The sequence below is a fragment of the Hippopotamus amphibius genome, chromosome 10 (assembly GCF_030028045.1).
Source record: "Hippopotamus amphibius kiboko isolate mHipAmp2 chromosome 10, mHipAmp2.hap2, whole genome shotgun sequence".
Classification (NCBI taxonomy): Eukaryota; Metazoa; Chordata; class Mammalia; order Artiodactyla; family Hippopotamidae; genus Hippopotamus; species Hippopotamus amphibius.
Window position 1 is genome coordinate 43,469,321 of NC_080195.1, and position 13,169 is coordinate 43,482,489.

Genomic DNA, 13,169 nt, shown 5'->3' on the forward strand with positions numbered 1-13,169 from the left:
GAGACGTTCTGGCAGGTAATCCAGACACGCAGAAGCAGAAGGGAAGAAATTGTTGTAAGTTGTTAGGAAGTTGAGGGGAAGAGCTTCCCTTAACGGGAGAACACAGATCAAAATCAGCATTATTGCAAAGCAAATCCATAAACGTTAGTAGCATATGCATCTGTTTACTCAGTTTGTCAAAACTGCATTGGTAAGAGTCTTCTTGAAGTTGAAGCACTTTGGGAAAGCCTCAGCCTAACTATCTGTTAGACACTTAAAGAGGCATGGTTAAACATCGGATGACAAGGGGTTGAGAAGGAAGCTTAATCAAGTGGCTCTCATGTAACCGTCAGCATGGCTGACCGATTATCCCAAGGCATACCTGCATTTCAGAAACTTTGTACCCTTTCTAGAATATCGACAGGTGTGCCATGTATCCATCCTGTGTAATTGGAGAAGCTTCTCCCCCATTTCACAATGTTTTCTCTGTAATTTCCATACCAGATATACGACTGAAATAGTCCTCCTTGAGTTGCCTTAAGGGCCCCGCAACTAATCCAAAGTTAACAAACTATTTCAAAACACCTGGTCCAATAAGCTCATCAGTCCTTTGAAGAGAATTCTTCTTTCTTCTCCAAAGTGAGAAGAGATCTTAAAAGCAAATCGAGATCCCTTACAGGCAGGACAGTTCACATACCATGTTATTGAATGCAGCGTTCCAAGTAAACGTGTTCTCTTGGCAGAGTGGAAACCAATCCAGCCTTGAGAAAAACGTATTTTTAATAACAGTATCCATTTCCCGAGGTGGAGTTTCGTTTCAGCCCAATGATGCATCAAATGTTGGTTTTTGGCTCAACACATTTATCCCACCTTCCTACTCTATCCTGAAATGTGTTCCTTTTCATGAGTTTCTTAGCTTTAATTACATATTTCGATTACAATCCTCAAGTCCTTAACACCTTCACTTAGTGAAAACCAAGAAGCAAGCAATTGTCAGCTGGATGTCATACCAGCATTTCTGATTGCAAGCGGATGCTTTTGAGACCTTCTGCTAAGTAGGCAAAGGTAGGGAATCTTAGATGTGCCCAGCATCCAATGTTCCAATCCTCTATCCTCTTTGAAATGACCCGGAGAGTCAAGGAATGCTTGCCACTTACCTTGGTGAAGTTTCATGCTACCCAAATCTAGAGATGCCATTTAGAAAGACTTCAAGTGTCATCATTTCAACTTATGGTCCTTGCTGTCAAATTTGCAACAGATATAAGGTCTTTTTGGATCTCTAAGAAACCTAGGGACTGCAGAAGGTTTACACTTCAGAATGCAAGAAGCTTAAGGCAGCTTCCATACCAGATATCAGTTCAGTACTAGCTATTTGCCAGATCATCAGGACCTGAAATCCATGGAGGCCAATTCTCTCCAGAGGAGGAAGTATTGAATAGGTAAGTGCTTCCCTTTCAGTGAAATAGAGCTCATTTACACATCAACTCGGCAGTTGATGTCAATTGCCTTATCCCTAAAAGTGGCCCAAATGTGGAGAATGCACCTGAAAGGGGTGCGTTGGGGAAGCACATTTGAGTTTCCCAGAGCCACAACACTTTCACACAAAACAAACGCAAAAGTACATGCAAAAAAGAAACTCTCAGTCCTGAGGACCAAAGCAAAGGGTGAGGATGAACAACATCCTCAGTGTTTTCGAACTACGTTCCCTCATTTTAACAACAAAACGACAAACAACATGCAAATTGAAAGATAGGGAATCAGGACCACAGTTGTCATGCCTACTGACCTGGGAAGCAGAAAGAGCCAAAAAGGAAAAAGCAAAGAAATTAGGAAAAGTTCAATTTGCTTCATTAACTTCCACATGTCTCCTGGAAATATGCTCGTTTTCTCAGGGTCACAATGATGAAAACCAAAAGGATTTCACTGAGCAAACTTTCTCTAACTGAATATTTTACATAGACTGGTTTTGGAGATATGAAAATGATTCATTTGATGCCATGTTTCACCAGAATCTGTAGAATATGATGGCCATGCAATGTAAAAAAAAAAAAAAAAAAGTACTTGCTTGTACCTTAGCGGACTACAAGATGGACTAGAGCTCTGCTGATCACAGCAGGTGTTATCCAATAGCAGAGAGACAAATGCAATGCCAAAAGGTCTCTCAGGATCGCAGTTCCCAGGCACCAAAGGGCAGATTCCTACCCATTGGAAAGGGAATATGTCAACCAATGTTCCACCACAGCTGAAACACAACGCAGGAGGGAACGATACCTAGTGTGATCATATGCAAGCTCCGTTACTGACCAAAGACGTCTCAAGTACTCAATGCAAGTGCTGTTTCACACACATACAATGTACGAATCACAAACAGGATCCCACAAACCAAAGCACAGACTGCCGTGATTAACACCACATTGACACACACAAACACATGAAGAACAAATAAACACTCCAATCACAAAGACAGAAAGCCAGAGAAGGCATTTTGTCAACTTCCACTTCCACTCCCACATGGAGGCCCCCAGTTCTCAAGAGGGAATGGACTCAGAGGGGCTCACATCCGCTAAGGGGAGCAGCCCAGTTGGAGTAGACCTATTTCCCAGCCTGTGCAAGCTGGAGCGACTTACCCCCAAATGACATGAACTGTATACCGTTGCTCTGGACATGTCTCCAAGACAAGCAGCCTCGTGCTGTAGGGCAGCCACTGCATATCAGGGAGAATCCCTGCCAGTATCCTGGAGCCAAATGTACTCTGGCATGTGCTGGGAACTTTAAATGGCGACGCCCCTGATCGAGATCAACACACCATGGGCACACACCTCCTGGCTGGCTCGCTATAATTGGTAACCAAAGAGCAGGATGTGTGCCCGACGCACAGTGAGGCCAAGCAACAGCAAAACATTGGCCTTTGGAGCCGAGAAATATTTGTTGTTGAGACATTCAAGGAAATGGGTGGCTTATGCTGGGTAATCCCCAACCTTGAAAGCTTTTAGCAAAGCCCTCTTAGAGGTAAGGTGATGGAGGGGTGTGGCTGTTCGTTGAAAACTTCTCCCTGCCCGATCCTTTGTTCTTGAGGACAGGTCATAGTCAGGTCTCAATGTTCCTATCAATCTCCAGCAAACAAATGTCACTCTCTGGGTGACAAGAAAGGGCAAGGTCCCAAGGCACAAGTCTCACCCTCTGAGGTGCAGACCCACCTAAGAGAAAGGGGTCCCTGGGAGGGGTGGTGGTCCTCCTGCCATGGAGGGTTTGTCCAGGAGCTGGTCTGGGTCCTCCCACCAGTGCCCATGCCTCACAGAGGAGGCAGCTCTGCCTTGGTGGCTCCCTCAGGGCCAGGTCCCAGACCCTTGCTAGCTGTCATCACTGAGGGAGCCGTATGCATATGACCCAACAGGTCTTAATGCTCCTCAGGCCACCCAAACAGTGGCGGTCAGGTACCCCAGACTGTGAGCCATACCCTTAGGGTCACAGTGGCGGTGTGTGGTAGAGGTTCAACACTGCCTCAAGGCGTGGTCTGGGCCAGTGGGCATTCATGGCCTTGGCTCTGGAGCCCTGCAGGACACACCCCCAGCCTGTTCTCTGGGCCCCCCATCACACCAGCTGGCCCAAGGCCGTGTGAGCAGAAGAATGCTGGGGAGAAGACTGGCACTTGCCTCTTACCTCACGCTCCAGGTCTGAAGGGGCAGCACTCCACTGACTGCTGCCTAACAAAGGGCCCCCACTAAAGATGGCTGACAGACAGTGGCTTGCTTGGGGCAGGGGCCCACTACACTGCCCACCAATGGCTGAGCAGGGTGGTCACAGTGGCATTAGTGGTCTCCTGGTAACCATTGCCTGGTAACGGGGCAGTGGGTCACAGTGCACAGCAAGGGCTGCCTGGGAAGAGCTGCATTCAGCTGGCTATGGTACAATTCCCCCTTTTCTTTGGTCCTCTGCAACCCTGAGGAGAATATGTGGGTATGATTTGGCTAGAGTGGTTAATCATAAACTCCGCAGCGGATCTCTGTTTTAGGGGACTTGCTTGCAACCTCCATTCCTGGTTCATCTTTTCCCAAGTCTTTCAGGGAATGGGGTGACGACCACTCTAGCTACGTCCTGCTGCACGAAAGCAAAGCCCTACAGTGCATTCTGAGTTGGAAGCAATGCCACGTTGCAAGTCTTGATCCAAGTCTTATATAAACTTGTATAAGGAATCCAGGAGAATAAGCCTGAAAAGCAGCGTGAGGGTGGCACTCTGGGGGAGACGTTCTGGCAGGTAATCCAGACACGCAGAAGCAGAAGGGAAGAAATTGTTGTAAGTTGTTAGGAAGTTGAGGGGAAGAGCTTCCCTTAACGGGAGAACACAGATCAAAATCAGCATTATTGCAAAGCAAATCCATAAACGTTAGTAGCATATGCATCTGTTTACTCAGTTTGTCAAAACTGCATTGGTAAGAGTCTTCTTGAAGTTGAAGCACTTTGGGAAAGCCTCAGCCTAACTATCTGTTAGACACTTAAAGAGGCATGGTTAAACATCGGATGACAAGGGGTTGAGAAGGAAGCTTAATCAAGTGGCTCTCATGTAACCGTCAGCATGGCTGACCGATTATCCCAAGGCATACCTGCATTTCAGAAACTTTGTACCCTTTCTAGAATATCGAGAGGTGTGCCATGTATCCATCCTGTGTAATTGGAGAAGCTTCTCCCCCATTTCACAATGTTTTCTCTGTAATTTCCATACCAGATATACGACTGAAATAGTCCTCCTTGAGTTGCCTTAAGGGCCCCGCAACTAATCCAAAGTTAACAAACTATTTCAAAACACCTGGTCCAATAAGCTCATCAGTCTTTGAAGAGAATTCTTCTTTCTTCTCCAAAGTGAGAAGAGATCTTAAAAGCAAATCGAGATCCCTTAAAGGCAGGACAGTTCACATACCATGGTATTGAAAGCAGCGTTCCAAGTAAACGTGTTCTCTTGGCAGAGGGGAACCCAATCCAGCCTTGAGAAAAACGTATTTTTAATAACAGTATCCATTTCCCGAGGTGGAGTTTCGTTTCAGCCCAATGATGCATCAAATGTTGGTTTTTGGCTCAACACATTTATCCCACCTTCCTACTCTATCCTGAAATGTGTTCCTTTTCATGAGTTTCTTAGCTTTAATTACATATTTCGATTACAATCCTCAAGTCCTTAACACCTTCACTTAGTGAAAACCAAGAAGCAAGCAATTGTCAGCTGGATGTCATACCAGCATTTCTGATTGCAAGCGGATACTTTAGAGACCTTCTGCTAAGTAGGCAAAGGTAGGGAATCTTAGATGTGCCCAGCATCCAATGTTCCAATCCTCTATCCTCTTTGAAATGACCCGGAGAGTCAAGGAATGCTTGCCACTTACCTTGGTGAAGTTTCATGCTACCCAAATCTAGAGAGGCCATTTAGAAAGACTTCAAGTGTCATCATTTCAACTTATGGTCCTTGCTGTCAAATTTGCAACAGATATAAGGTCTTTTTGGATCTCTAAGAAACCTAGGGACTGCAGAAGGTTTACACTTCAGAATGCAAGAAGCTTAAGGCAGCTTCCATACCAGATATCAGTTCAGTACTAGCTATTTGCCAGATCATCAGGACCTGAAATCCATGGAGGCCAATTCTCTCCAGAGGAGGAAGTATTGAATAGGTAAGTGCTTCCCTTTCAGTGAAATAGAGCTCATTTACACATTAACTCGGCAGTTGATGTCAATTGCCTTATCCCTAAAAGTGGCCCAAATCTGGAGAATGCACCTGAAAGGGGTGCGTTGGGGAAGCACATTTGAGTTTCCCAGAGCCACAACACTTTCACACAAAACAAACGCAAAAGTACATGCAAGAAAGAAACTCTCAGTCCTGACGACCAAAGCAAAGGGTGAGGATGAACAACATCCTCAGTGTTTTCGAACTACGTTCCCTCATTTTAACAACAAAACGACAAACAACATGCAAATTGAAAGATAGGGAATCACGACCACAGTTGTCATGCCTACTGACCTGGGAAGCAGAAAGAGCCAAAAAGGAAAAAGCAAAGAAATTAGGAAAAGTTCAATTTGATTCATGAACTTCCACATGTCTCCTGGAAATATGCTCGTTTTCTCAGGGTCACAATGATGAAAACCAAAAGGATTTCACTGAGCAAACTTTCTCTAACTGAATATTTTACATAGACTGGTTTTGGAGATATGAAAATGATTCATTTGATGCCATGTTTCACCAGAATCTGTAGAATATGCTGGCCATGCAATGTAAAAAAAAAAAAAAAAAGTACTTGCTTGTACCTTAGCGGACTACAAGATGGACTAGAGCTCTGCTGATCACAGCAGGTGTTATCCAATAGCAGAGAGACAAATGCAATGCCAAAAGGTCTCTCAGGATCGCAGTTCCCAGGCACCAAAGGGCAGATTCCTACCCATTGGAAAGGGAATATGTCAACCAATGTTCCACCACAGCTGAAACACAATGCAGGAGGGAACGATACCTAGTGTGATCATATGCAAGCTCCGTTACTGACCAAAGACGTCTCAAGTATTCAATGCAAGTGCTGTTTCACACACATACAATGTACGAATCACAAACAGGATCCCACAAACCAAAGCACAGACTGCCGTGATTAACACCACATTGACACACACAAACACATGAAGAACAAATAAACACTCCAATCACAAAGACAGAAAGCCAGAGAAGGCATTTTGTCAACTTCCACTTCCACTCCCACATGGAGGCCCCCAGTTCTCAAGAGGGAATGGACTGAGAGGGGCTCCCATCCGCTAAGGGGAGCAGCCCAGTTGGAGTAGACCTATTTCCCAGCCTGTGCAAGCTGGAGCGACTTACCCCCAAATGACATGAACTGTATACCGTTGCTCTGGACATGTCTCCAAGACAAGCAGCCTCGTGCTGTAGGGCAGCCACTGCATATCAGGGAGAATCCCTGCCAGTATCCTGGAGCCAAATGTACTCTGGCATGTGCTGGGAACTTTAAATGGCGACGCCCCTGATCGAGATCAACACACCATGGGCACACACCTCCTGGCTGGCTCGCTATAATTGGTAACCAAAGGCCAGGATGTGTGCCCGACGCACAGTGAGGCCAAGCAACAGCAAAACATTGGACTTTGGAGCCGAGAAATATTTGTTGTTGAGACATTCAAGGAAATGGGTGGCTTATGCCGGGTAATCCCCAACCTTGAAAGCTTTTAGCAAAGCCCTCTTAGAGGTAAGGTGATGGAGGGGTGTGGCTGTTCGTTGAAAACTTCTCCCTGCCCGATCCTTTGTTCTTGAGGACAGGTCATAGTCAGGTCTCAATGTTCCTATCAATCTCCAGCAAACAAATGTCACTCTCTGGGTGACAAGAAAGGGCAAGGTCCCAAGGCACAAGTCTCACCCTCTGAGGTGCAGACCCACCTAAGAGAAAGGGGTCCCTGGGAGGGGTGGTGGTCCTCCTGCCATGGAGGGTTTGTCCAGGAGCTGGTCTGGGTCCTCCCACCAGTGCCCATGCCTCACAGAGGAGGCAGCTCTGCCTTGGTGGCTCCCTCAGGGCCAGGTCCCAGACCCTTGCTAGCTGTCATCACTGAGGGAGCCGTATGCATATGACCCAACAGGTCTTAATGCTCCTCAGGCCACCCAAACAGTGGCGGTCACGTACCCCAGACTGTGAGCCATACCCTTAGGGTCACAGTGGCTGTGTGTGGTAGAGGTTCAACACTGCCTCAAGGCCTGGTCTGGGCCAGTGGGCATTCATGGCCTTGGCTCTGGAGCCCTGCAGGACACACCCCCAGCCTGTTCTCTGGGCCCCCCATCACACCAGCTGGCCCAAGGCCGTGTGAGCAGAAGAATGCTGGGGAGAAGGCTGGCACTTGCCTCTTACCTCACGCTCCAGGTCTGAAGGGGCAGCACTCCACTGACTGCTACCTTAAAAAGGGCCCCCACTAAAGATGGCTGACAGACAGTGGCTTGCTTGGGGCAGGGGCCCACTACACTGCCCACCAATGGCTGAGCAGGGTGGTCACAGTGGCATTAGTGGTCTCCTGGTAACCATTGCCTGGTAACGGGGCAGTGGGTCACAGTGCACAGCAAGGGCTGCCTGGGACGAGCTGCATTCAGCTGGCTATGGTACAATTCCCCCTTTTCTTTGGTCCTCTGCAACCCTGAGGAGAATATGTGGGTATGATTTGGATAGAGTGGTTAATCATAAACTCCGCAGAGGATCTCTGTTTTAGGGGACTTGCTTTCAACCTCCATTCCTGGTTCATCTTTTCCCAAGTCTTTCAGGGAATGGGGTGACGACCACTCTAGCTACGTCCTGCTGCACGAAAGCAAAGCCCTACAGTGCATTCTGAGTTGGAAGCAATGCCACGGTGCAAGTCTTGATCCAAGTCTTATATAAACTTGTATAAGGAATCCAGGAGAATAAGCCTGAAAAGCAGCGTGAGGGTGGCACTCTGGGGGAGACGTTCTGGCAGGTAATCCAGACACGCAGAAGCAGAAGGGAAGAAATTGTTGTAAGTTGTTAGGAAGTTGAGGGGAAGAGCTTCCCTTAACGGGAGAACACAGATCAAAATCAGCATTATTGCAAAGCAAATCCATAAACGTTAGTAGCATATGCATCTGTTTACTCAGTTTGTCAAAACTGCATTGGTAAGAGTCTTCTTGAAGTTGAAGCACTTTGGGAAAGCCTCAGCCTAACTATCTGTTAGACACTTAAAGAGGCATGGTTAAAGATCGGATGACAAGGGGTTGAGAAGAAAGCTTAATCAAGTGGCTCTCATGTAACCGTCAGCATGGCTGACCGATTATCCCAAGGCATACCTGCATTTCAGAAACTTTGTACCCTTTCTAGAATATCGACAGGTGTGCCATGTATCCATCCTGTGTAATTGGAGAAGCTTCTCCCCCATTTCACAATGTTTTCTCTGTAATTTCCATACCAGATATACGACTGAAATAGTCCTCCTTGAGTTGCCTTAAGGGCCCCGCAACTAATCCAAAGTTAACAAACGATTTCCAAACACCTGGTCCAATAAGCTCATCAGTCCTTTGAAGAGAATTCTTCTTTCTTCTCCAAAGTGAGAAGAGATCTTAAAAGCAAATAGAGATCCCTTAAAGGCAGGACAGTTCACATACCATGGTATTGAAAGCAGCGTTCCAAGTAAACGTGTTCTCTTGGCAGAGGGGAACCCAATCCAGCCTTGAAAAAAACGTATTTTTAATAACAGTATCCATTTCCCGAGGTGGAGTTTCGTTTCAGCCCAATGATACATCAAATGTTGGTTTTTGGCTCAACACATTTATCCCACCTTCCTACTCTATCCTGAAATGTGTTCCTTTTCATGAGTTTCTTAGCTTTAATTACATATTTCGATTACAATCCTCAAGCCCTTAACACCTTCACTTAGTGAAAACCAAGAAGCAAGCAATTGTCAGCTGGATGTCATACCAGCATTTCTGATTGCAAGCGGATGCTTTTGAGACCTTCTGCTAAGTAGGCAAAGGTAGGGAATCTTAGATGTGCCCAGCATCCAATGTTCCAATCCTCTATCCTCTTTGAAATGACCCGGAGAGTCAAGGAATGCTTGCCACTTACCTTGGTGAAGTTTCATGCTACCCAAATCTAGAGAGGCCATTTAGAAAGACTTCAAGTGTCATCATTTCAACTTATGGTCCTTGCTGTCAAATTGGCAACAGATATAAGGTCTTTTTGGATCTCTAAGAAACCTAGGGACCACAGAAGGTTTACACTTCAGAATGCAAGAAGCTTAAGGCAGCTTCCATACCAGATATCAGTTCAGTACTAGCTATTTGCCAGATCATCAGGACCTGAAATCCATGGAGGCCAATTCTCTCCAGAGGAGGAAGTATTGAATAGGTAAGTGCTTCCCTTTCAGTGAAATAGAGCTCATTTACACATTAACTCGGCAGTTGATGTCAATTGCCTTATCCCTAAAAGTGGCCCAAATCTGGAGAATGCACCTGAAAGGGGTGCGTTGGGGAAGCACATTTGAGTTTCCCAGAGCCACAACACTTTCACACAAAACAAACGCAAAAGTACATGCAAAAAAGAAACTCTCAGTCCTGAGGACCAAAGCAAAGGGTGAGGATGAACAACATCCTCAGTGTTTTCGAAGTACGTTCCCTCATTTTAACAACAAAACGACAAACAACATGCAAATTGAAAGATAGGGAATCAGGACCACAGTTGTCATGCCTACTGACCTGGGAAGCAGAAAGAGCCAAAAAGGAAAAAGCAAAGAAATTAGGAAAAGTTCAATTTGCTTCATGAACTTCCACATGTCTCCTGGAAATATGCTCGTTTTCTCAGGGTCACAATGATGAAAACCAAAAGGATTTCACTGAGCAAACTTTCTCTAACTGAATATTTTACATAGACTGGTTTTGGAGATATGAAAATGATTCATTTGATGCCATGTTTCACCAGAATCTGTAGAATATGATGGCCATGCAATGTAAAAAAAAAAAAAAAAAAAAGTACTTGCTTGTACCTTAGCGGACTACAAGATGGACTAGAGCTCTGCTGATCACAGCAGGTGTTATCCAATAGCAGAGAGACAAATGCAATGCCAAAAGGTCTCTCAGGATCGCAGTTCCCAGGCACCAAAGGGCAGATTCCTACCCATTGGAAAGGGAATATGTCAACCAATGTTCCACCACAGCTGAAACACAACGCAGGAGGGAACGATACCTAGTGTGATCATATGCAAGCTCCGTTACTGACCAAAGACGTCTCAAGTACTCAATGCAAGTGCTGTTTCACACACATACAATGTACGAATCACAAACAGGATCCCACAAACCAAAGCACAGACTGCCGTGATTAACACCACATTGACACACACAAACACATGAAGAACAAATAAACACTCCAATCACAAAGACAGAAAGCCAGAGAAGGCATTTTGTCAACTTCCACTTCCACTCCCACATGGAGGCCCCCAGTTCTCAAGAGGGAATGGACTGAGAGGGGCTCACATCCGCTAAGGGGAGCAGCCCAGTTGGAGTAGACCTATTTCCCAGCCTGTGCAAGCTGGAGCGACTTACCCCCAAATGACATGAACTGTATACCGTTGCTCTGGACATGTCTCCAAGACAAGCAGCCTCGTGCTGTAGGGCAGCCACTGCATATCAGGGAGAATCCCTGCCAGTATCCTGGAGCCAAATGTACTCTGGCATGTGCTGGGAACTTTAAATGGTGACGCCCCTGATCGAGATCAACACACCATGGGCACACACCTCCTGGCTGGCTCGCTATAATTGGTAACCAAAGGCCAGGATGTGTGCCCGACGCACAGTGAGGCCAAGCAACAGCAAAACATTGGACTTTGGAGCCGAGAAATATTTGTTGTTGAGACATTCAAGGAAATGGGTGGCTTATGCTGGGTAATCCCCAACCTTGAAAGCTTTTAGCAAAGCCCTCTTAGAGGTAAGGTGATGGAGGGGTGTGGCTGTTCGTTGAAAACTTCTCCCTGCCCGATCCTTTGTTCTTCAGGACAGGTCATAGTCAGGTCTCAATGTTCCTATCAATCTCCAGCAAACAAATGTCAGTCTCTGGGTGACAAGAAAGGGCAAGGTCCCAAGGCACAAGGCTCACCCTCTGAGGTCCAGACCCACCTAAGAGAAAGGGGTCCCTGGGAGGGGTGGTGGTCCTCCTGCCATGGAGGGTTTGTCCAGGAGCTGGTCTGGGTCCTCCCACCAGTGCCCACGCCTCCCAGAGGAGGCAGCTCTGCCTTGGTGGCTCCCTCAGGGCCAGGTCCCAGACCCTTGCTAGCTGTCATCACTGAGGGAGCCGGGTGCACATGACCCAACAGGTCTTAATGCTCCTCAGGCCACCCAAACAGTGGCGGTCAGGTACCCCAGACTGTGAGCCATACCCTTAGGGTCACAGTGGCTGTGTGTGGTAGAGGTTCAACACTGCCTCAAGGCCTGGTCTGGGCCAGTGGGCATTCATGGCCTTGGCTCTGGAGCCCTGCAGGACACACCCCCAGCCTGTTCTCTGGGCCCCCCATCACACCAGCAGGCCCAAGGCCGTGTGAGCAGAAGAATGCTGGGGAGAAGGCTGGCACTTGCCTCTTACCTCACGCTCCAGGTCTGAAGGGGCAGCACTGCACTGACTGCTGCCTAAAAAAGGGCCCCCACTAAAGATGGCTGACAGACAGTGGCTTGCTTGGGGCAGGGGCCCACTACACTGCCCACCAATGGCTGAGCAGGGTGGTCACAGTGGCATTAGTGGTCTCCTGGTAACCATTGCCTGGTAACGGGGCAGTGGGTCACAGTGCACAGCAAGGGCTGCCTGGGAAGGGCTGCATTCAGCTGGCTATGGTACAATTCCCCCTTTTCTTTGGTCCTCTGCAACCCTGAGGAGAATATGTGGGTATTTGGATAGAGTGGTTAATCATAAACTCAGCAGCAGATCTCTGTTTTAGGGGACTTGCTTTCAACCTCCATTCCTGGTTCATCTTTTCCCAAGTCTTTCAGGGAATGGGGTGACGACCACTCTAGCTACATCCTGCTGCAGGAAAGCAAAGCCCTACAGTGCATTCTGAGTTGGAAGCAATGCCACGGTGCAAGTCTTGATCCAAGTCTTATATAAACTTGTATAAGGAATCCAGGAGAATAAGCCTGAAAAGCAGCGTGAGGGTGGCACTCTGGGGGAGACGTTCTGGCAGGTAATCCAGACACGCAGAAGCAGAAGGGAAGAAATTGTTGTAAGTTGTTAGGAAGTTGAGGGGAAGAGCTTCCCTTAACGGGAGAACACAGATCAAAATCAGCATTATTGCAAAGCAAATCCATAAACGTTAGTAGCATATGCATCTGTTTACTCAGTTTGTCAAAACTGCATTGCTAAGAGTCTTCTTGAAGTTGAAGCACTTTGGGAAAGCCTCAGCCTAACTATCTGTTAGACACTTAAAGAGGCAAGGTTAAAGTTCGGATGACAAGGGGTTGAGAAGGAAGCTTAATCAAGTGGCTCTCATGTAACCGTCAGCATGGCTGACCGATTATCCCAAGGCATACCTGCATTTCAGAAACTTTGTACCCTTTCTAGAATATCGACAGGTTGACATGTATCCATCCTGTGAAATTGGAAAAGCTTCTCCCCCATTTCACAATGTTTTCTCTGTAATTTCCATACCAGATATACGACTGAAATAGTCCTCCTTGAGTTGCC